This window comes from Myodes glareolus, chromosome X, assembly GCF_982192425.1.
Source record: "Myodes glareolus chromosome X, mMyoGla1.1, whole genome shotgun sequence".
Lineage (NCBI taxonomy): Eukaryota > Metazoa > Chordata > Mammalia > Rodentia > Cricetidae > Myodes > Myodes glareolus.
The window spans coordinates 11108201-11130402 of NC_142053.1; the positions used below are offsets into that span (position 1 = coordinate 11108201).

General features: G+C 37.4%; 1 pseudogene; it reads left to right on the forward strand.

The window, feature by feature from the left end:
* The first annotated feature begins 208 nt into the window (after window positions 1-208).
* LOC125415369 (ubiquitin-conjugating enzyme E2 D3 pseudogene) lies at window positions 209-565 on the forward strand (annotated as a pseudogene).
* The last annotated feature ends 21637 nt before the right edge of the window (window positions 566-22202 follow it).

Sequence of the window (22202 nt, forward strand, 5' to 3'; positions counted from 1 at the left end):
CTTCGGAGCTCTCGGTCTTCTCAGGCCAGGCCGACTCGAGACTGCTCGCGCGGTCTCAGGCCCCCCTTCCCCCTTCCCCGTCCTTCTCCCGTCCCCGTCCCAGGGCCATCGCCACCGTTTCCCACCAAGGCTCTGAAGAGAATCCACAAGGATTTAAGTGACCTGGCCCCAGATCTTCTAGCAGTGTTCAGCAGGACCTGTTGGAGATATGTTTCACTGGCTGGCTACAATAATGGGGCCACATGAGAGCCCCTATCAGGGTGGAGTGTTTTTCTTGACAATTCATTTCCCAACAGATTACTCCTTCAAACCACCTAAGGTTGCATTTACAACAAGAATTTATCATCCAATTATCAACAGTAATGACAGCATTTGTCTTGATATTCTACAATCACAGTGGTCTCCAGCATTAACTATTTCAAAAGTACTTTTGTCCAACTGTTCTCTGTTATGTGATCCCAATCCAAATGATCCTTTAGTGCCTGTGATTGCTCGGATCTACAAAACAGATAGAGAAAAGTACAACAGAATAGCTCGGGAATGGACTCTGAAGTATGAGATATAATTAAAGAAATTATCAGATAACCTCTACAAATAAAGCTAGGGGAACTCTAAAAAAGAAAGTCATTTTGATTTCCATTTCACTGCTTTCTATGAGCCTCCATCTCTTCTTCCCCTGTGCACATGTTTACCTGACACAGCAGTGCTGCGTGTTGTACATACTTGGAACAACAAACTAGAAATACTGTACTTCTGTACCAACACTGCCTCCTAGCAGAGAAATGTGTGTGTGAGAAGCCAGTTCTCCGGGCATGACCTGGGAGTGAGACTAAAAGCTTTCCTTATTGACCTAAATTTGGATAATGGCAAGATGTGAGGGTAGTGGATACACAGTGTTTGCTTGATGGGAGGAAACAAGCTCCAGTGACCCGTTCGAGATTGTTTTTAAGTGGAACCCATCTAATCTCAGTCATAAAAAGCATGGTGAAGAACATGAAGCTGTTTCTGTATTCATTTCACCCTGAAGGACCTACAACATAGGTGAATGTTATGACCAAATAGATTAGACTCTGCCTACATGCTGTATTTAAGGTCTGAGTTTGACTGATCAACATTTAAATGGACTGGAGTTGTTAGTACATAAAGTGTGTTGGACTTTGTTCCCAAAATTTTCCCATCTCCCAGCCCTTTCAGGCTTCTTCTTTTTAGCCCCTTTCCATAATCTTTGGTTTGTATGTGGTTTCTCAGTTAATACATAGCTAATAGCTCTTATTTTTCTTATGTTTTTCACTCCTTTAGGCCTATTTCGATGTAAGAGTGAAAATTCATTTGATGGAAATACTTGTGTATATTTAAAGACCCAGTTGCTCCTCTGGAGCTTGTACATTCAAGAATGATCAATCTGTGTAATAAACTGATTACTACAGTCATTACTTTAAAAACTCCTATAAATTGCATTGATCGTGGTATATTTTCACAGCAATAGAAAAGTAACTAATATAAACTGCAGATGTATAAATCATTTTACAGATACTGGCTGTGAATTATAATTGGAATGGCATAATAAAGCCAATGTGACAGCTAGACAATTCACTAATTGCAAAGTAAAACAGATCCCAGCTGAATATTTTAATCAAAAATACAAAGAAAGAGGTAAATTCTATGGAAAATAGAAAAGAATTTATGGTTAGGCATGACAATTTCCAAAAATACTTTTAATAAATAAAAGCCATATACTTTTATATATGTCATTTGTTGCTTTGAACTTCTGTCACCTAATCTTGATAAAATCAAGCTTTTTTCCACAGATTGTATAAATTGAGATTATTTAAGAAAATAATAATCTGTTTATAATAATCAATATGTAACATGCAATATAATAATAAATTATCATTGTATTTATATTTCAGATAGATTTCCAATTGTAAGCATACATGTTGCCTTGTTTAAAATGTGCAATGATTAAACATTATAAAAAAATTAAGCACATTACACTTTGTTCATTAGTATCCATCTCTTTCTCTTAGCATAAAGTTGCTACAAGCCTACTCTGTTGACCTCAGGAATTGTCAGATAAGTTGTTGCAGCCAACGTCATACAAGCAGTCCAACACTTCAATAAAGATTTAACTTTTTAGTAACCTTACTATAATATAAGAAATTTAATATTTCCTTCCATCCATTGGACTAGTAATGATGAAAGCTATGATTGTGTCATTAGCTGGTCTTTGAGTGAAAATTGCATTTTCCTGTGTGAAAATCATATTAATGTGACATAGAGGACCAGAATGATTTATTAAACTCATTGTATAGACACAGTCTATGAGTACAAAATCAACTTTTGTTGCTGTAAGCTGAAGCTGCAGGGCGACTGGTAAAGAAAAGTCCCCAGACTATCTTGATACAAAATATACAGCTTTAATAAACAGAAGTAAGACTTACAACAGCTTACACCAGAATCCAACCGATCCGTCCAGACGCAGGAGCCAGGCGAAAAGAGAGCTAGCGGAGCGCGTTTGTTAGGTTTATAGGCAGGCTTTTGCCTGAGGGCGGCACGCCCCGAAAACAGAATATGATTGGCTGAACTCCCCTATCAGTAAGCTATGCTGCATTTGATGAGGATTTTTATTATTGTAATATATCTGGTGTATGTGTGCTATGCCAAAGACATAGATGTGTTTATGTCTTTTCACTATTTCAGATTTATTGAATAACAGTAAGTTGTTTCAAAATCAGCAATTTTCTGAATATGCTTATCTGGCTGAGATAAATGCAGGTTAATTTATTTCTATCTTAATTACTAACATTAGCTGGTCACACAGCAAACAGTAGATGTATTTGTATATGTATTCATATGTAATTTACAGGGTGAATATGTTAGCCTACAAAAGAGTTCAAGAGGTATTCAGATACAAGCTTTTTTAAAACATGAAAATAATTCTTAAAAGGTATTTTCAGAGTGGACTGGGAAAAATAATGTCTGTATTCATAAGGTACCCAGACTAGTCTACCTCAAGGAAGCAACTACTCTAAGCATGAAACCCTAGGAAGGTGAAATTTGAGTGCATTGATGTAGTCTACTGAAGAGTAAATAGGACAGATCTGACCCTGAATAGGACATAGTGGGTTTAGATGTAGAAGAGCTTGAGTAGTCTGAACTAACAGAACCAACCAAGATTACACAGACAGTAGGGTATGTGCTCTATGTCCCTAATATATGCACCAAGTTTCATTTGGTAGGCAGGTATGAGGCCGTTGGGATAACAGTTCTAGGTCTTCACCATTTTATAATGTCTAGGAGAAAGAATCATATCTTTACCCTGTCTAACATGTCCAATATGTTCTTTATAACAGTTTCCCTGACATGATTTTGAAATATCCATTTGGACCTGTGTTCTCAACTCACTTTGATAAGTTACTATGTTGCAAACATACTCTACTATCAGTAATGAGTCATTAATCAGACTTGCTGCAGATGACCTTGTCTTTCTAAATCAGGAACCTGACCATCTTTTGCCCACAAAATAGAATCAAAAACTGCTTCTAAAATGGAATTTCACAGGACTAGACATGACATGAAATATCACTGTTTTGCATACTATATAAGAATGTAGAATAAAATGCAACCTGGTCCCAGGACTAAAGTAGTCATAATTTTTATATTTAGTCAGAAAAAAAGTAGAAAGAAAATGAGATGAAGTGTCACAAATGATGTACAAACAAAATCCTAGAGTTAAGATTTTTGTGAAGATGTCATGTTAATATTTTCATGTTAATATTTTCACTTATTCTAATATTCCCAATTTTGTGAAGGGAGGAAGACATGAAAATTAAATCATGTGAAAGGGAAAAAGAGAAGGAGGTTGCAATAGGGCAGTAGGAATGAATATTATCAAAGTGCATTCGTTATACGTGCATGATATAAAAATGTCATCAAGCAGTTGAATACTCAGATAAAGAGTCTATGCTTGCTCCTCAGGATAAGGGATATTAATATGGGCAAAACAAACTTTTTCTTTCTCTTTATTGATTTTTGACAGTGTCATTTGATAACTATACGTGTGAGAGCATTATGCTAGTATGAAAAATAAACTTAAGAAAACAAGTACAAAAATAAAAGTAAATAAATAATAAACTCTATAACCTTTCAAAACTGTCTTCTGCTTATAAGTGCTATAACAGGTATCCTGAATTTTCATGGTGTGATAGTCACCCTAAAAATTCTGTGCCTAATATTGTTCTAAATGTTGTTCTCTACTCACTGCATGGTAGCTGCAGCTGTGATTACCCATAACAGATTGGTCAACTTATTATGATGGAGGAAGATAGGGATTTTTAGGTTCACCTCTCCGTAAGGATACACAGCAGTTGATAGTTGTTAGGGAAAGGGGATCCTGAGTTCCTGCCCATCATTGATGATTTATAGGCAATTACCAGTTGCTATGTGTTATGGCCTCACTAGACCCACACCCATCTCTGAGGACTTAGATGCTATGAATCGTTGATAAAGAAAGGAAAGTAGTTTTTTCTTTGGAGTAGTTCTTGGTAAGTTTTTCATGAGCCCGTAAATAACTCCTCATCAATACTCTCATAAGAAATTCTAATTAAGCTCATTGGTTCACAAAGCTAGATTTGGTGGAATCATTTTCTTGGGCTTTGGTTGGTGCACTGTCAGATTCATCTCCCCAATGGAAATTTACACAGTAAGTTAAGGTAGGGCTATACTTGCAGTTAGTTGATATGTAAACAATAAAAGTTTGGTGACATCTGATTCTTAATCATAGCATTTCTTAAATTGTTGAAGGCCTAAGATTTTTACAAGTTCAAATGACAGTTTTAGGCCAGCTGTTATGACTACTAACTATGAATTTAATTAAAACTTGACAAGGTTATGGACTTCTTGAGGTCAAAGGTTTATCACATATATTTTGGAATTCTAAAGCTAGTGTGCCTTCAAAAAATGTAATAGTTGAAGTGCGATAGCTTTAAAGAGCCTTAAAATTTTTCAGCTTTAAGACTCCCTTCCAGCTTTCAGTTACAGACTCCACAAATAGCTAAAAGTGGGGCTAAAGATTTGAGGGTAAAGAAGTTTTCTTACAACAGTAATTGTCTGTTCATGTGTCTTTCTTCTTCTTCAATCCATAGTTTTCGCATAGTTCCACCCATTACTTTTTCTCCTTGTTTTTCATTGTTCTTAGTTCTACGTTGTTTTTCTTGTCCTCCTCATTACAAATGCTACCAGTCATATACACCCTTAAAACCAAAAATTCCCCTGCTCTACCAAGTACCAGGACCAGAGTTCTTTTGCTCCACAAAAAATCTGATAATAGCTTTCACACACGCGCACACACACAGGAGTTACGAGTACATATCCAGTGTACTCCTTGATGAAGAAAAGTTGTTAAAAAAATAAATTAAATCATCAGGGAATTCTAGAAGGAAAAATTAGTGTGCTGTGCTACATTTTTGGGTGGTAAATAAAACGGTTAATAGGTGTATTTTTAGTAAAATTATGAATAGGGCACAGATTGTTTAAATCAGTGTGCTATTTCTTTTCTCCCATCAATTATGAACCAGGTAACCAAGTAACCTATGTAAACAGTCAGGGAGAAACAGATGACTCTTGATCAGATAGCACATACACCAGATGCTGTAGTTTCTATGGGCCTATGTCAGGAGTTAAACTCATTGCTCTAGGCAATAGAAACAAAGAATGAACTCAGGCCTCTAAATTGTTAGTTCCAGCTTTGGCTGTTATCAGCCATTCTGGTCATGGGGTAAAACCAGAATAGCAGCTTGGGTGGGTAGTAATTCTCCATCCTTGGAGATCTGTGAATATCTTAGATGGAATGCCCTATGCCTGGAACCTAATCATTGACCAAATGCCTGCTGATAAAGATAAGTGCAGAAAGGCAGATTTCTGCACTTACCTCAGAAAGAAGAATAAGGCCTGGCAGTGGGAAACTGTTTTCACAAAACAGTTCTGAACTGTAGGAATTAATTCCCAAATATGTAACAGAAAATGAAGTTAGCTACAACGAAAAATCTACACAAAAGTACAGCCACTTTGATCACAAAGCAATAATGCCAAACAGCCTTGACTTTTGGTTTAGCCTTTACCAGATCCCTTGGATCTGTTAGGTCACTTGTGAAAAGATGGCTAAGCAATTAGTGTATAATCTGTAGCTTGTAGCAATTCTCATTTTTTCATTTAATAAATGAAGTATGTTAATTTTTCTGTGAGTAACACATATAGATGATACTAATATTTTTATGATGGCTGGAATAAAAATAAAAATTGAATAATTAATGCTCCTATAATCACCAAATTAATAAAAAGTTTTCATAAAGAATTACTATTAACAAAATCTTTGACGGAGGTAACAGAGTAATCTTCTGTAGAGGAAGATTGGAGTCTGGAATGACTGATAACGAATGAAATGAATGAATTTGACAATGTATACCTAGCTCTGAAACATTTTAGACATACGTCAGGTGAGTTTCTAACTCTATCAGGACATGTCTTGTCCATTAAAGGACAGGGATGTAACACAAATCTACTGGAAATCAGCAGAACATGATGAGGTTAAGTGTGTCTAAAAGTTGTGGGTTTGAGTTATTAAAAGAAAGGATTGTTAGTTTTAGAATGTTAATTATATCTGTTAGTCTTTGGTTAATAGACTGTATTTTCATGAAGCATTGTTAGATAGAGTTTACCTTGTTAGTGATATGCATCTGTAGGACCAAGGCTGTATTTGAAGTAGACCTGATGAGTCAAATTTGTGATAAAGGCAATAATAACTACTTTTGCTCTGAGAGGGCAGTAGCAATTATCTCAAAACATACATAGTGAGGTTTTCATAGCAGGACAATCGTCAGAAATACATATGGAGATTGTGAGCAGAATCTATACAATTAGTAATGGAACATTTTTTTTAAAGAAGCCTAGCTCTTTGGTCTATAATATTTAAAAAGGTGACATGGGGTGTAGGGCTCTTTCAAGATTGCTTCCTGTTGATAAGGGGCAAAGTTGTAGGTCTTGGAGACTGGAATGTTGGAATTCAGGAAGAGCAGGTTGTCTCCAACTCTGTGAGGCATGTAGGTAGCTTTGGGGCTGTCTGTGTCTTAAGAGGTTTAAGAAGTAAAAATGTTAGATATCTAAGATTATTATTATTATTTGTTACCTGTATTGAAATCCATGTTGTAGGAAAAAAAAAAGAAATTAGACTCATTTTCGAGTCAAATGTTGAGCAGCATGCACACCTGAGCTCCCAGAAGCAGGTGGTTTGAGGAGTTTTAGAAACAAGTTTAACCATTAGCTTCCAGGAGTTATAGTAAAGAATGCTGCTTGGAACAGGCAAGAATCTGAACTGCTAGGCCATAGTGCTTGGGGAGAACTTGGAAAAAAATAAAAACAAACATTAATTGGTCCTTGTCTTAATTCTCAGGCAGTCTTGTTAAATGGTTTGTTAGAAGTAACAAGGAATGTGAATTAGGAGAATTTCACTGCCTATTTGGTAGACCCTGAGTAATATAGCAGTGGGTTTTTTTTTAATTTTAGAGTTTGATTTACAGTTTTATCCTCCAAGGTAAACTTTTTTGTGCCTGATTTATCAGTACCATCTCTTGAATTGTTAATCTGGACAATTGCCTGTTGCATTGTAGATTTTGTTTGATCTTTAGTAAGAGAAAAAGTTACATAAAGAGAACACTTAATGGGGGTTAAAGAAAAAAGTTTGCTCATCCTTAACAGAACATTGATGTCCTTCGAAACAGTAGCTTCAGCTGGTAAGGACTCTCTGAAAAGTTGTTTAATTCAGAAGTGTTGGGTGAGGCCGCTTGTTCGTTCTGGCCACTTAGCCCCAAAATAATCACACAGAAACTGTATTAATTAAATCGCTGCTTGGCTTCTTATTGGCTAACTCTTTACCAATTTCTATTAATCTCTGTATCGTCATGTGGCTGTGACTTATTAATTCCAGCGTCTGTCTCTGGTGGGGCGACATGGCTTCTCCTAACTTCTCCTCCTTTCTCCCAGCATTCAGTTTAGTTTTTCCTACCTACCTCTATTCCCTGTGAATTCCCAAGATATTTTTTTTTATTAACCAATGGTATTCATAGCATACAGAGGGGAATCTCATATCACGGAAGTGTCTCTGGGATGCTTCCAGAAGGGACTTCTCTAGGGTACCCTCCAAGGAGGTTTTTATTCAATCCTACTCACCAATCCAAATATGAGGTCACTTCTTGGGGTCTGCAGCACCCTTAGTGAGAGTCTAATTATGGCTGATGTCTTTGGGGTCTCCTGATTATCTCTCAAAGAGAGGTCTCCTGTTCATCCCTCCAGTGAAGACTCCTGATCCATTCCTCTGGGGAAGCTTCCTCTCTCAGGACAGCTTCCAAACAAGGGACACCTCTTTCCCAGGTGTGCCTATATACTTACTTCTTTTGAATCCTGAGTACCTATTTAAAGGTGCCTGATAATGGTTCTAAAAATCCAGGTTCTAGGGAACACTCTCAGGATTTAAATAAAGGTCTCCACAATAAGTTAAAGGGAACTAGAAATCCGTCTCTGTGCCAGTTTTAGGAAGCCTTAAAAGTTTTAGCCTTTACTAGGTCCCTCAATTCATGAAAAGATAGTTGAGTAATTACTGTATAATGTTTCAGCTTGTAGCAGTTAGCAAAGGATCTAGCATGGGAAAATGATGGTGAAGAAAAGAAAACCAAAATCTTGCTATTATAAATGCCATAGACTAACAACAGTGTATATATTGATCATCTTGTTTGATAAATACAGAATTATAAATTGGCACCAACAGTTTTCAGAAAAACAGAACAATTTTGAGAAGCTACAAAGACTGAAAAGAAGTAAGTCATTGGGTCCAGTACATTGTAATTAAAAGGTGTTACATTAGTTTGAGTTCTTAATTTTCATATTCTGCAAGTGCTGAGATTCTTTTATCTTTTATTGTTCTGTAAAGGTTATACTTTATTTAAATGAGGACACTTAGATTGTTTATATGAATCTGGTTCTATGTAATATTTCAGTATGTACATAGAGCTAAACTAATTTAATCCAACTCTCCATTATTCATCAAGCGCTTAGCCTTCCCATTTTGTGATACTTTTACATTAAAGTAGACTCTACCTTTTGTAAACTTTCATATATGAAAGAAAATGTAGTCCTTGTCTTCCTAAATCTGGATTATTTCCTTTAATATTATGTTCTCTAGCTAATTCAGTCCATTTTGCTATTGTTATAAGTGGCAGGGATACATTCTTCATTGTAGCTCAGTAATATACCATTGCACATATATGGTACATGCTGATTCACAACTAGAGAAACATCTAGCTCGGTCATCATAACTTTTCACAGTGTAGCAGTAAATGTGGGCATTCAAGTCTCAGTATACTGGGCTGATTTAGTTTACTTTAGAAATATATACACAATGTACTAGAATTGCCGGATTATACTATCATTATAGATTTTATTTTGGTTATTTTCTAAATAGATGCACTGGTCTCTACTGCAATTTCTATCAAAGGCTATGGAATGAATTAGCTTTTGTACATGGAATTTGGTATATGTACTATAGCAGATAGCATAATATGTTTAAAAATATCAGAATCTCAATTCTCCATATATGACTCTTCCCTTATATGGCCACATAATATCAATAGATATAACTAAGAATCTCTTCATTGCTGGGCAGGGGTGGCACATGCCTTTAATCCCAGCACTTGGAAGGCAGAGACAGGTATATCTCAATGAGTTCAAGAAAGAAAGAAAAACAGACTCTCTTCAGGAATAGATTCCAGTATTCAAAGTATTTAGAAATTCAAGTTAGTTGTTCTAAATTAACAAAATGTGTAATAATTCCTAAATTTCTATTTATGAAATGGGTCTTAGTATACCAAAAACCATCATTAGATTTATTACTTGGTTAAAAAAAATTGCTATGGAACTCAAAATACTCATAAATACTAAGAAATAGAATATAGACATCATTGGGGTACCATCATCATACCTAATCTACATGGCCTTTGTTTTCCTTATGCTTTACAGTGGATACTATATGATTTATTGATTCATTGATGCAAGAGAATGGTATGATGGAAAGATAAGTGACATCAGAAAGGTCTAGAGCTTATACTTTATAATTTCCAATATTTTGTATATGCAAAAAACTGAGACACCTTATTCTAAATATTTATAACATAGGTAATAAAAATATGTTTACCTACTTATTTACAATGTGGTTTCAAGGGGTTCACTACAAGATAACAGTAATAATAAGGGAAGAAACCTCTATGAATGCATATTTTTTGAAATATACAGAGTAGTTTTCTTAAAATTATTCATATTATTTACTTTGTCACACTAGAATAATTACTAAAAGCTCTTATATGCATGTTCTAGGGACTTCTGGACATTCAGTTGTTGTCAAAAGTTCAACTGTTTTATCCTCTTGCTGCACTCATCCTTGTAAGTAAACACGAAAATGTTCATCATAATTAAAGCAGGTTTGTAAGCTTTGTTTAAAACTCTTTTTAAAATGAAAGGAAGTAGAATTAGAACCTTTTGTTTACTATGCTTACTGACTAGTACTATGTTCTTAGTAGCTTATCCAACACTATCTTCCTTCTACATACTACTAATGAAAGCAGCAATTTGCTGCTCAGGCACCTTCCCCTCTGCTGCCCAAGGACATAGCTGGGGACATCCCCTTGGAAGCCTGGGAACCACTCTAGAGCCAAATCTCTTGACAACCCTAAAATGGCTCCTTTAATTAAGATACCTTCTTCCCTGCTCCCGTATCTACTTTTCCTCCATCTTAACCTTACTACTCCCCTAAGCTATCCCCAATCCTCCCCTTCTCCCCTCCCTTTCACCCTCTCTCCTTCTCCCTACCCCAACCCCACCACTGTGCTCCCAACTTTTGCCCGTCAATCTTGTCTACTTCCAATTTACAACAGAATAAATATATGCTTTTCTTTGGGTTCACTTTATTTAGCTTCTTTAGGATCACAAACTATTGTCTCATTGTCCTTTGTTTCTGGCTAGAATCCACTAATGAGTGAGTTCATACCATATTCATCTTTTTGGGTCTGGCTTATCTCACTCAGAAAAGCATTATAGCCTCACTGATGAATATCTTGAATATTACCATAGAACCTTCATCCGGTGATGGATGGAGATAGAGACAGAGACCCACATTGAAGCATTGAACTGAACTCCCAAGGTCCAGATGAAGAGCAGAAGGAGGGAGAACATGAGCAAGGAAGTCAGGACCACGAGGGGTGCGGCCACCCACTGAGATGGTGGTACTGATCTAATGGGAGCTCACCAAGGCCAGCTAGACTGGGACTGAATGAGCATGTGATCAAACTGGAATTCTCTGAATGTGACTGACAGTGGGGACTGACTGAGAAGCCAATGATAATGGCACTGGCTTTTGATTCTACTGCATTTACTGGCTTTTTGGGAGACTAGTCTGTTTGGATGCACACCTTCCTAGACCTGGATGGAGGTGGGAGGGTCTTGGACTTCCCATAGGGCAGGGTACCCTGACTTATCTTAGGATTGGAGAGGGAGGGGGACGGAGGAGTGGGGGAGTGGGAGAGAAATGGGAGAAGGGGAGGTGGTAGAAATTTTTAATAAATAAAGCAATAAAATAAAAAATAAATAAAAATAAATGAATAAAAAAGAAGTCCATTTTGTTCATCACATTTGTTAGTTCTCTTATTTCTCTGTTAAGTTTCTGTCAGATTGACCTGTCCATTGGTGAGAGAGGAGTGTTGAAATCTACTATTAGAGTGTGGGGTTTGATGTATGCTCTGAGTTCTAGCAATGTTTCTTTAATATATGTAGGTGCTTTTATATTAAGTACATAGATATTCAAGATTAAGACTTCCTACTGATGAATTGTTCCTTTTATGAGTATAAAGTGTCCTTCTCCATCTCTTCTGATTGATTTTAGTTTGAAATCAATTTTATTAGATATTAGTATAGTCACACCCACTTGTTTCTTTGGTCCATTTACTCTGAGGTAGTGTCTGTCTTTGAGGTTGAGGTGTGTTTCTTGTAAACAGCAGAATGTTGGATCCCGTTTTCACATCTATTCTCTTACCCTGTGCCTTTTTATAGGTGAATTGAGTCCACTGATATTAAGTGATATTAATGATCAGTGGTTGTTAACTCTGGTTAATTTTTGTTTTTTTTTTTTAGTGGTTGAATTTTTGTGTTTCCTTTCTTTGAGTTGTGCTGGTGGGGGGTTGTCAGATGCCTGTGCTATTACAGGTGTTGTTGGCTTCCTTGGTTTGTGGTTTTCCTTTCAGTATTTTCTGTAAGCCTGGGTTTGTGGTTACATATTGTTTAAATCTATTTTTGTCCTGGAATATCTTGTTTTCTCCATCGATGGTGAATATAAGATTTGCTGGGTATAGTAGTCTGGGCTTGCATCCATGGTCTCTTAGTGTCTGCAGCACATCTATCCAAGACCTTCTGGCTTTCATGACTTCCATTGAGAAGCCAGGTGTAATTCTCATAGGTTTCCCTTTATATGTTACTTGACCTTTTTCCTTTGCAGCTCTTAATATTCTTTCTTTATTCTGTATGTTTTGTGTTTTGATTATTATATGACGAGGGGATTTTTTTATTCAGTCTATTCAGTGTTCTGTATGCTTCTTGTACCTTCATAGGAATATCCTCTTTAGGTTGGGAAAGTTTTTTTCTATAATTTTGTTGAATGTAATTTCTGGGCCTTTGAGCTGTAATTCTTCTTCTTCTACCCCTATTATTCTTAGTTTGGGCTTTTCAAAGTACCCCAGATTTCCTGGATATTTTGTGTTAAGAATTTGTTGGATATGTTATTTTCTTTAATCAATGAGATTATTTCCTCTATAGTATCTTCAGTGTGTAAGATTCTTTCTTCTATCTCTTGTATTATGTTGTCTATACTTGTCTCTGTAGTTCCTGTTCATTTTCCCAGATTTTCCATATCCAGCCGTCCCTCGGTTTGTGTTTTCTTCATTACCACCGTTTCATTTTTCAAGTCTTGAATCGTTTTTCATTACCTGTTTGATTGCTTTTCCTTCGTTTTCTTGGTTATCTTTGAGAGAATTATTCATATCTCCTACCTTTTTCTTTGTCTTCTCCGTTTCTTTAAAGCAGTTTTTCACATCCTGTTTAAGATTCTCTATTATTTTCCTAATATTACATTTAAGGTCGATTTCTTCTACTTCTTCTGGAATAGGGTGTTCAAGTCTTCTTGTTGTGTGATCCGTGGACTCTGGTGATGACATGTTGCCTTTCAGGGTGTTGGAGTAATTCTTGCAATGGCGCCTGCCCATCTCTTCCTTTAAATGCAGCCAGGAGAGTCTTGGCACCTTGGTCCACTCTTTGCTGTGACTGACTCTCTGTGGATCTCCTCATTGCAGGAGCAGGAATTAGTCCTGGGTCCAGGACCTCACAGACAATAAATAGGGCAGGCTTGGGGGAGGCAGGGTCGTGTGGAACAAAGAAGCCCCTGTAACAGGATCTGGAGGGGCCATGTGCTCCTTTCCCGGACCGGGACAGTCCACCCTGCTCCTGGATGGCACCCAGTCACTGGTCTGGATGGTTCTCCTCAGCATAGGGACTGGGACTCCTGGAAGTCCAAGGACCGCACAGACAAAAGGGTAAACTTGGGAGGAGAGGAGGGTCCTGTGGAACAAAGAAACCCCTGCAGCAGGAGCTGGGCTTCCCACAGGGCAGGATACCTTGACTTCTCTTAGGACTGGAGAGGGAGGGAGAGGGGGAAGGGGGAGAATGAAAGGGCAATGGGAGGAGGGGAAGAGGTGGAAATTTTTAATAAGTAAATAAATTTTAAAAAAAGAGTTAGCCAGGAATATGACTAAGCTACTTGCCAAGCAGAGATAAAGGAGGAAAGAATGTGGAGCCAGAAGACACCTTGTAGGCATGGAAGAAGAAGACATGAGCCACCAGCCAGTAGCTCTTAGCAGACGTTTCATGACAATGAGACACATCTGTTCCTGGCAGCACCAATCTACTTCAAGAAGATGATGGACATTGAAGAGACTCACTATGAAGTTGGTTAACCATTTGAGTAAGAAACTACTCTTGCCTGGAATGCTTGATGTTATGCTGGATGAATTGGACATGCTGGATCCACAGAAAAATGACTGATGAATTTGCCTAAAGGTGAGACTGTCCTTCAGAGTTTCTGCTTCATGAAAGATTCTGCCAGACATTCTGCAGGACACAGAAGAAAATGACTGACAATCTGCCAATATAGGAAGAACTGTCTTTGAAATTTCCTGCTTTGTGGTAAACTCAAACCGGACTCTCTGAATGTGGCTGAAAATGGGGGTTGACTGAGAAGTCATTGATAAAGGCACTAGGACTTGTTTCTACTGCATGTACTAGTTTTTTGGGACCCTAGTCTATTTTGATGCAAAGCTTCCTAGTCCTGGATGTAGGGGGGAGGGCCTTGGACTTCCCACAGGGCAGGGTTCTCTGTCCTCTCTTAAGGAGGGAGGGGGAGGGAGGAGGAGGAGTGGGGGAGCGGGGGGGGGGGGGGATGGGAGGAGGGGAGGAAGTATAAATTTTTGAGTGGAAAAAACAAAAAAGAAAAGAAAAATGAAAAAAAAAAAAAGAGGAATCTTTACTGTTTGGGGTAGAATACTAAAGAAAATTCTGTAACCTCCACTGTGGCACATCATCTGATTCAATGTGTCCTTCCATTCATTATATGAAAATTAGAGTGGAGTGGGTTAGAAAAACTGCTGTTGGCTACATTAATGACAAATCTCCCATCTGGTTAATATTTCTACATGCTGAAAGTCACTGAAAAGCATAAGATCACATCACTGTATTTCCCTAATATCTTCCCTCAATTCTTGACTAGCATAATCAGATGATGCCTTCTTTGCTGCTTGATCACCCTTACTTTTGCCATTAGTATTGGGTACTCTCCATTGTTTTTGTACAAAATAATTAATTTCTATTGACAGAGGGTTCTGTCCCACCTAGTCCTGCACCTATTATGTCCCAAAGAAATATACAGAGACATACATTTATTATAAACTGGTTAGCCTATTAGCTTGGGTTTTCTTATTAACTCATATCTTACAGTAACCCATAATTCTTGTCTGTGTTAGTCACATGGCTTGATACCTTTTATCAGAAAGGCATTCTCATCTTGCTTCCTTTGTGTCTGGGTGACTACAGACTGAGCCTTTTCTCTTCCCAGAATTCTTCTGTTCTGGTCACCCTGTCTATACTTCCTGCCTGGCTACTGGCCAATCAGCATTTTATTAAAGTAATATGAGTGACAAATTTTTTTAGACACAAGACCATTGTTTCACAGTAAATTGAACTTCATTTTCTCATATTCTGTTTGATCCATTTAAGGTCTATGAAGACTGTCATAGGGTTTTATATAAAAGTAGTATGAAGACATGTATAGAATTTTGACATTAATGTTATAGGCATATTCATCTGTAGCAAAAGAAATTTGAATTTCTTACCTATTCATGCATGCATAACACTGAAATGTTTTTAGTCTTTCCTTCTTCTTTTAGTGTAGTATATGTTGAGCACTATGAGCAACAATATTCTTTAATTGTGTTGAGTACTATGAGCATATACATATATATATACACACAAATATATGCATATAAAAGCAATTATTGAAAAATCATGCCATAAATTCGAAAGAGGGAAAGAAGGGGTGAATGAGAGGCCTTGGAAGAAGGAAGGGAAGAGAGAAATGACGCAACTATAATGTCAAAATTAAAAAATATGTAAATTATTCTTCTATTTATTAAGATTATAATTCTCCTTAGTTAAGTAAATTACATGCACTACTGAACAAAAGTTTTGGGCTGTATGCTTTTGCTAATGAAAACATCTTAATTGAATAATTTTAATCAATTAGATTGAATTTGCTTTAAGGAATCTAAAAATAAGATGAACCAATATGATCATTTTGCCTTAATTGCTCAGCATTGAGATACACAGTCTGATCTTATGCTGATCTCCTTGACACATAGTAGCAAACATTAATACACCCTGATTGACACACTGAATTAAATTGAAGCATGAATTGTATGTTGTAGAGGGGTTTTAAAGTTCTTTAACATGTAATTGATTATACATGTAGGTGACCAGAAATTTTAAACTGGCTAACTCACAGTTTTGCATTATTTCAGATGGAAAATCAAAATAATGTAGTTGGACTTCTGTTTCACATAGTACACAAAAATTAATTCTAAATGGAGAAGAAGCTTACAAGTTAACAATAAATATTTAAGAATGTAACATATGAGTTTGAGTGTGTTTCATAAACTTTAATTGAACCAAAGGATCCCCAAATGTTTAAAGCTTTAGGAAAGTTTCAAAGTAATCTTATGTGTTTCCTTTTCTTACAAGTCTTTAGTTTTCTGGTCCACTTTGGAAATGTCTGAGCATTTATCGGTATTTTGCTGACGTAAAACTGATTAATTATTCTATATTCTGTTCATCTCTGTCCCCTCATTCTTATCTCATTCCCAACTACCTATGAGCTCTCTGAGAAAATATATAGCATTTTTCACATCAACAAAGAGGAAGATAAACATAGAAGTTAAGACTCAGCTGGAAATAGTTTAAAATTTTTGGTATTCCACTTCCTGGCTGGCTGTCACACTTGAAAGAATATTATTCTTTTCTGTATATCAGTTTCTCTGTTTGCAAAATCATACTCCATCACAATAATTCTGGAAACAAAGAAGAGGCTTGAGAGAATATTTTTCAAAGAGTATTATTAAAATTTGGGACAAAGAAAACAGGTAGGATGCCTGTAGATCTTTTCTTCTCTCTCTATCCCTGAAATCTAGTCCCTGAGTTTCACCCCCAGCTCTGTAGCAGAGTACCTGTAGCAGTCTTCCTTGACTGCCTTCACCCTTTCCTGTCTCCTACAGAGTCATCCTACAGAGTTTCCCTTTCTAGTCATCTTCTACCTGTCATTGCTTTTCCTCAGCCCCAACTTCAGCAAATATTCCCATCTAACCCACAAGCCAATCATGTCAGAAAACCTGGTAGGCTGCACACAGACCTTCTCTTTTTTCTATGTTCCCCAGTTCCAGTCACTCAGTTTCATTCCTAGATCTACAGCATAACACTCTTGGCAATCTGCCCCAATCCTCACCCAAACCCTCCACTCCCATCTCCTGTACATCTGTTGATCCTACAGATCTTACCCCTTCTGACCTTCCTTTCCCCACTTATTTCATTGTTCCCAACTATCAGGCACCCATTGCTTATTCAAAAGACACTCCTCCCAAGGCACCTAGTGGGCTAATGGCAGACCCATGTCTGCCCTGCTTCTCCTGAAAGATATACCCCTTCTCCTAGTCTCATATCCAGCTTTGTAGTAGGAAACCATGTTCTCCCTGACTCAATGCCCAATGGAACATAAACTCTTTTCCCTTGACTATTCTTCCTCAAAATCATCCAATTAACCCAGCCTTCAACACCAGCAAACACTCACTGGAAACACACCAGACAGACAGAACAAGGAAACAGTGTCACAGCCAGCTCCCAGAGCTGTACCTAGTATTGAAAAAAAGAATGTATTCAGAGCAATGAAAATTTAGAAAATTTCCTATATATGTAAATGAAAAAGACATACATGATCTCATTTTATTTCCAGCTCTTGTTTTCTAGTTCTAATTCTATACATCTAATTCTCTCATTCCCATTCTCTCTAGCTTCTTTGTTAACCTAGTTTATATATACATATTTAACAACAATTTTTTTCAATAAAAAATGCTACAGAAACTTCTTCTCAAGGTCATAATACATTCCTTGGGTATACAATAAGTAGAGTCACATACCATGAAAATACATAGGTAGGAATAAGTTTGACATTTTCCCAGGCAATGGCATTGAAGGTTTACTAAGCCTAACGGTACAGGAGGTCCTTCTGTCTATGTGCTGCTTTCATTGATTAGTGAACAAACAAGCTGCCTTGGCCTGTTGTTAGGGCAGAACTTAGGTAGGTGTGGAAGACATAACTGAATTCTGGGAGGAAGAAAACAGAGTCTGAGGGATGCCATGGAACGGCCAGAGACAGATATTGGAAATTTTACCTGGTAAGTCACTGCCACGTGGCAATAGACAGATTAATAGAAATGGATTAAATTAATAAACGAGTTAGCCAATAAGAAGCTAGAGCTAATGGGCCAAGCAGTGTTTTAATGAATATGGTTTCTGTGTGATTATTTCAGTTCTGGGTAGCCGGGACAACCACACAGTCTTCCAGTTACAACCTAAAAATATATTTTCTTATGCTGCCAGCAGAAAACAAATAGGGAAATGGAATTTGTAACTTTATACTCATGGCTGTAATTTCAAATCATTCTCTATAACTCTAAATATCAAGGGTCTAAGGCTAGTCCATTTGTTGAAGCCCTGGCTATCTGTGAAACTTTATTCTCATAAAGCTGTTTTTTTTTAGACTTGGTTAATTGGTTAATTGTTTCTCTTGTCCTTCATATGAATTTTAGGACTCAAATATGAAAAGTTAGTCAGCTGAGCCTTAAATTTTCTATCAGAAACAATTTAGAAGTTTTTGCAGAGTGTTAATTGTTTAAGAATTTAGTAGAGAGTGGTCACTGCTCTCTGTTATCAACCAGGCCTGTCTAGAGAAAGTGACATAGCAGTTTTAAGCTGCTTTTGTCTTTTAAAAGACTTTGATTCAACAAACTAGAAACCTCAACCTCTGTCCTGGAGTATAAGTTGGAAAAGTCTAACTTACTATCCATTCACAGAGACATTCAGCCTAGTTTGAATTTGTTCTTGAAGTTCAGAATTAACTAATTGTATGTGGCTTGTCTTGAACTGAGAAGAAATTATTGTTTTCTTATGTTAGTCTGAATAAACAAAACAGGATTCTGTTTCTTATAATCTTCATAGAACAATAAATCTTTTTATGAGGTATATCCTGATATCTTTCTGTTCGTGAAAGTTATGATGCATATTGAAAAGACATCTTCCTCACTATCCACAGAAAATATGTGATATGAGATATTCTTCTATATATGTATTACTTTTATTGTTTGATGATGAATAAAGTTGTTTTGGCTAATGACTTATCAGAGTAAAGTCACATAGGAAATCCAAATAGAGATAGGAGGAGTAGGTAGAGTAAAGGAGACGCCATGTATCTGTCAAAGGAAAAATATGCCAAAATACTACCAGTAAGCCACAGACTTGTGGCAATACATAGGTTAGACAACATGTGTTAATTTAAAATTTAAGAGCTATCAAGGAATATGCCTAAACCATTGGACAAACACTGCTTCAAGTAATTTAGTTTCTGTGATATTATTCAGATCTGGGAAGCCAGAAAACAAGAGTGCAATCTCTGTCTACAAAAGGCACCCATGAGATTTGAATCCATGACCCTGATATTAAGAATCTCATGCTCTACAGACCAAGCTTATAATTAACACAAGTTTATAATTAATACAAATCTCTGCGTATTTCTTTGGAACTGAACAGCTGCATGAACAGGATGATGTGGGAGTTCCCTCTGTGTGCTGTCATTACCATTAATGAATAAAGAAACTGCCTTGGCCCTTTTTTAGACACAACTTAGGTCGGCAGGAAAGACAGAACTGAATGCTGGGAGAAAGAAGGGAAGAGTCAGGGAGAATCCATGGAGCTGACTAACAGAAATAGATGCTGGGAATTGTACCCAGTAAGCCACTGCCACATGGCAATACACAGATTAATCGAAATGGGTTAAATTAATATGAGTTAACCAATAAGAAGCTAGAGCTAATGGGCCAAGCAGTGATTTAATTAATACAGTTTCTGTGTGGTTATTTTAGGACTAAGCTAGGCGGGTGCCTGGGATGAACAAGCAGGTCCTGCTTCTACAACAGGCAGGACAGAAATTTCTATCTACAAATAAGTTGATGTGTGATATCCTTATATATTTTTGTTGCTTTTATTGATTGATAAATGAAGCTGTTTTGTCTAATGGCTTAGCAGAGTAAAGTCCCCAGGAAATCTGAACACACACACACACACACACACACACACACACACACACACACACACAGAGAGAGAGAGAGAGAGAGAGAGAGAGAGAGAGAGTAGGAGAGTCAAGAAAATAGGATATAACCACCAAAGACAAAATATGTCATAATATTACTGATAAGCCACGCCTTCATGGTGATACTTAGATTAATAGAAATGTGTTAATTTATGATATAAGAGCTAGGTAGGAATAGGCCTAAATCATTTGTCAAACAGTGTTATAATTAATATAATTTCTCTGTGATAATTGGGGTCTGGGTATCTGGGAAATGAATATGCAATCTCGGTCCACACATATAACCATAAGATTGAGATGCAAACATGAGATTACATGTAAAATTACATAAAAATACATGGCAATAGAAAAATTGCAATTATTTTTGCTCATGTCAAGTTATAGATAGAAGCAACTGGTTTCCAGACTCAGTGATCCTATAAGCCTTGCTTGAATAGGGTTCTCTCCATCAAATAATTATTTATATGGTGGGTTGACATGTGTTTTATCAATTGTAATCTGCTGTATTTGCATCATAGCCCACAATAGATCATGACAAAATTAAATAAAGACACATGCCAGTCCACACTCCTCTCTAAATCAAATCCCCAAGTCTCATCTCCAGATCTGATACAGAACACATTTGATAGCTGTTGATGTTGTTATGTTTTTAGCCACACAGCAGATTCCCATGATCATCCATCTTTGCTAAAATAAATGCCCTTGTTATCCTTTAGATAATAATTTAAAGCAGCCACCTAATGGCACCTTTTATCCTGATATTCTATGGGAGCTTCTAGCTACTGCAATCACACAGGCAGATGGAAGGAGTTTCCCTATATCCAAGCCATTTATTATCTAAGGTCTAAGTCTAAGCCCTCTGTACTTGAAAGCTTTTCACCAACTCACATGTTCCTGGCTATGACATATATGCTTCAGGAACACCCCACTTCCACTCTGAAACCTGCTAATGAACCCTGTAAAAGGAGCGGCAGGCTGCGTTCCTCCCTGACTCCTGCATGGCTAGCTTTACACCCAGAAATAACAACACACAAACTGTATTCATTTAAATACTGCCTGGCCCATTAATTTCACTTTCTCATTGGCTAATTCTCACATCTTGCTTTAACCTATATTTAGTAATCTGTATAGCACCACGAGGTGGTGGCTTCTCGGGAAAGATCTTAACCGGTGTCTGTCTCAGAGAGGAGAGCCATGGCATCTGCCTCATTACCTTCTTCCCAGCATTCTGTTCTGTCTACACTGCCTACCTATGTTCTGACCTATCAGGCCAAGCAGTTTCTTTATTAATTTACCAATAAAAGCAACAAATAGAAAGAAGACCCACCTACATCAGAACCCCCACCTTTCCAACCTCAACAGGCAGCTACTTCCACTTCTTCAGTTTCTATTCTGGACCATGCTAACAAACCCCGACATTACAGACATCAGCAGACAGCTACTTCCACTTCCTCAACTCTCTCTTGTCCCCCACTAACTACTCCATTGATCCTTCCATATCTTACCTCCTCTCCTGTGCCAGACTGTCCCAGCCGCCCATCTCTAGCACCCATCTTTATCCGTTCTATCATATGCTCGTGTGCTGCCAAGGAACCCAACCCTGACCAAGCCAAATCAGCTGCAGTTCTCCCATTGCGAGAGGTGGCTGGTGTAAATAGATCAGTCAGAGTACACTCCCCTTCTCTCTCTCTCTCTCTCTCTCTCTCTCTCTCTCTCTCTCTCTCTCTCTCTCTCTCTCAAATTCCCCATATAGAACAAAACCAAGGTTCTTATACACCTAATTCTTTCTCTTTTTTAAAGCAATTCTAACACATTACCCAGTCTCATAGTCTCACCTGTTATGCTATTTAAATGATCCTATCTAATAACCTACTTCCTGAGGAGTGCAGGCAAGTTTGGGAGCAGGACAGACTACATGCAGATAAGGTTCACCAAACTAATGCAGCACACTCCCTGGGAGCCGAGGCAGTCCCTGAATGAGAACCACACTGGGGATATAACACCCTAGATGGTGTTTTAGCTAGGGATTGGTTTATGACTTGCCTTCTGTCAGGTCTCCATAAGGCTGCCCTCACACCAGTGAACTATAATAAAC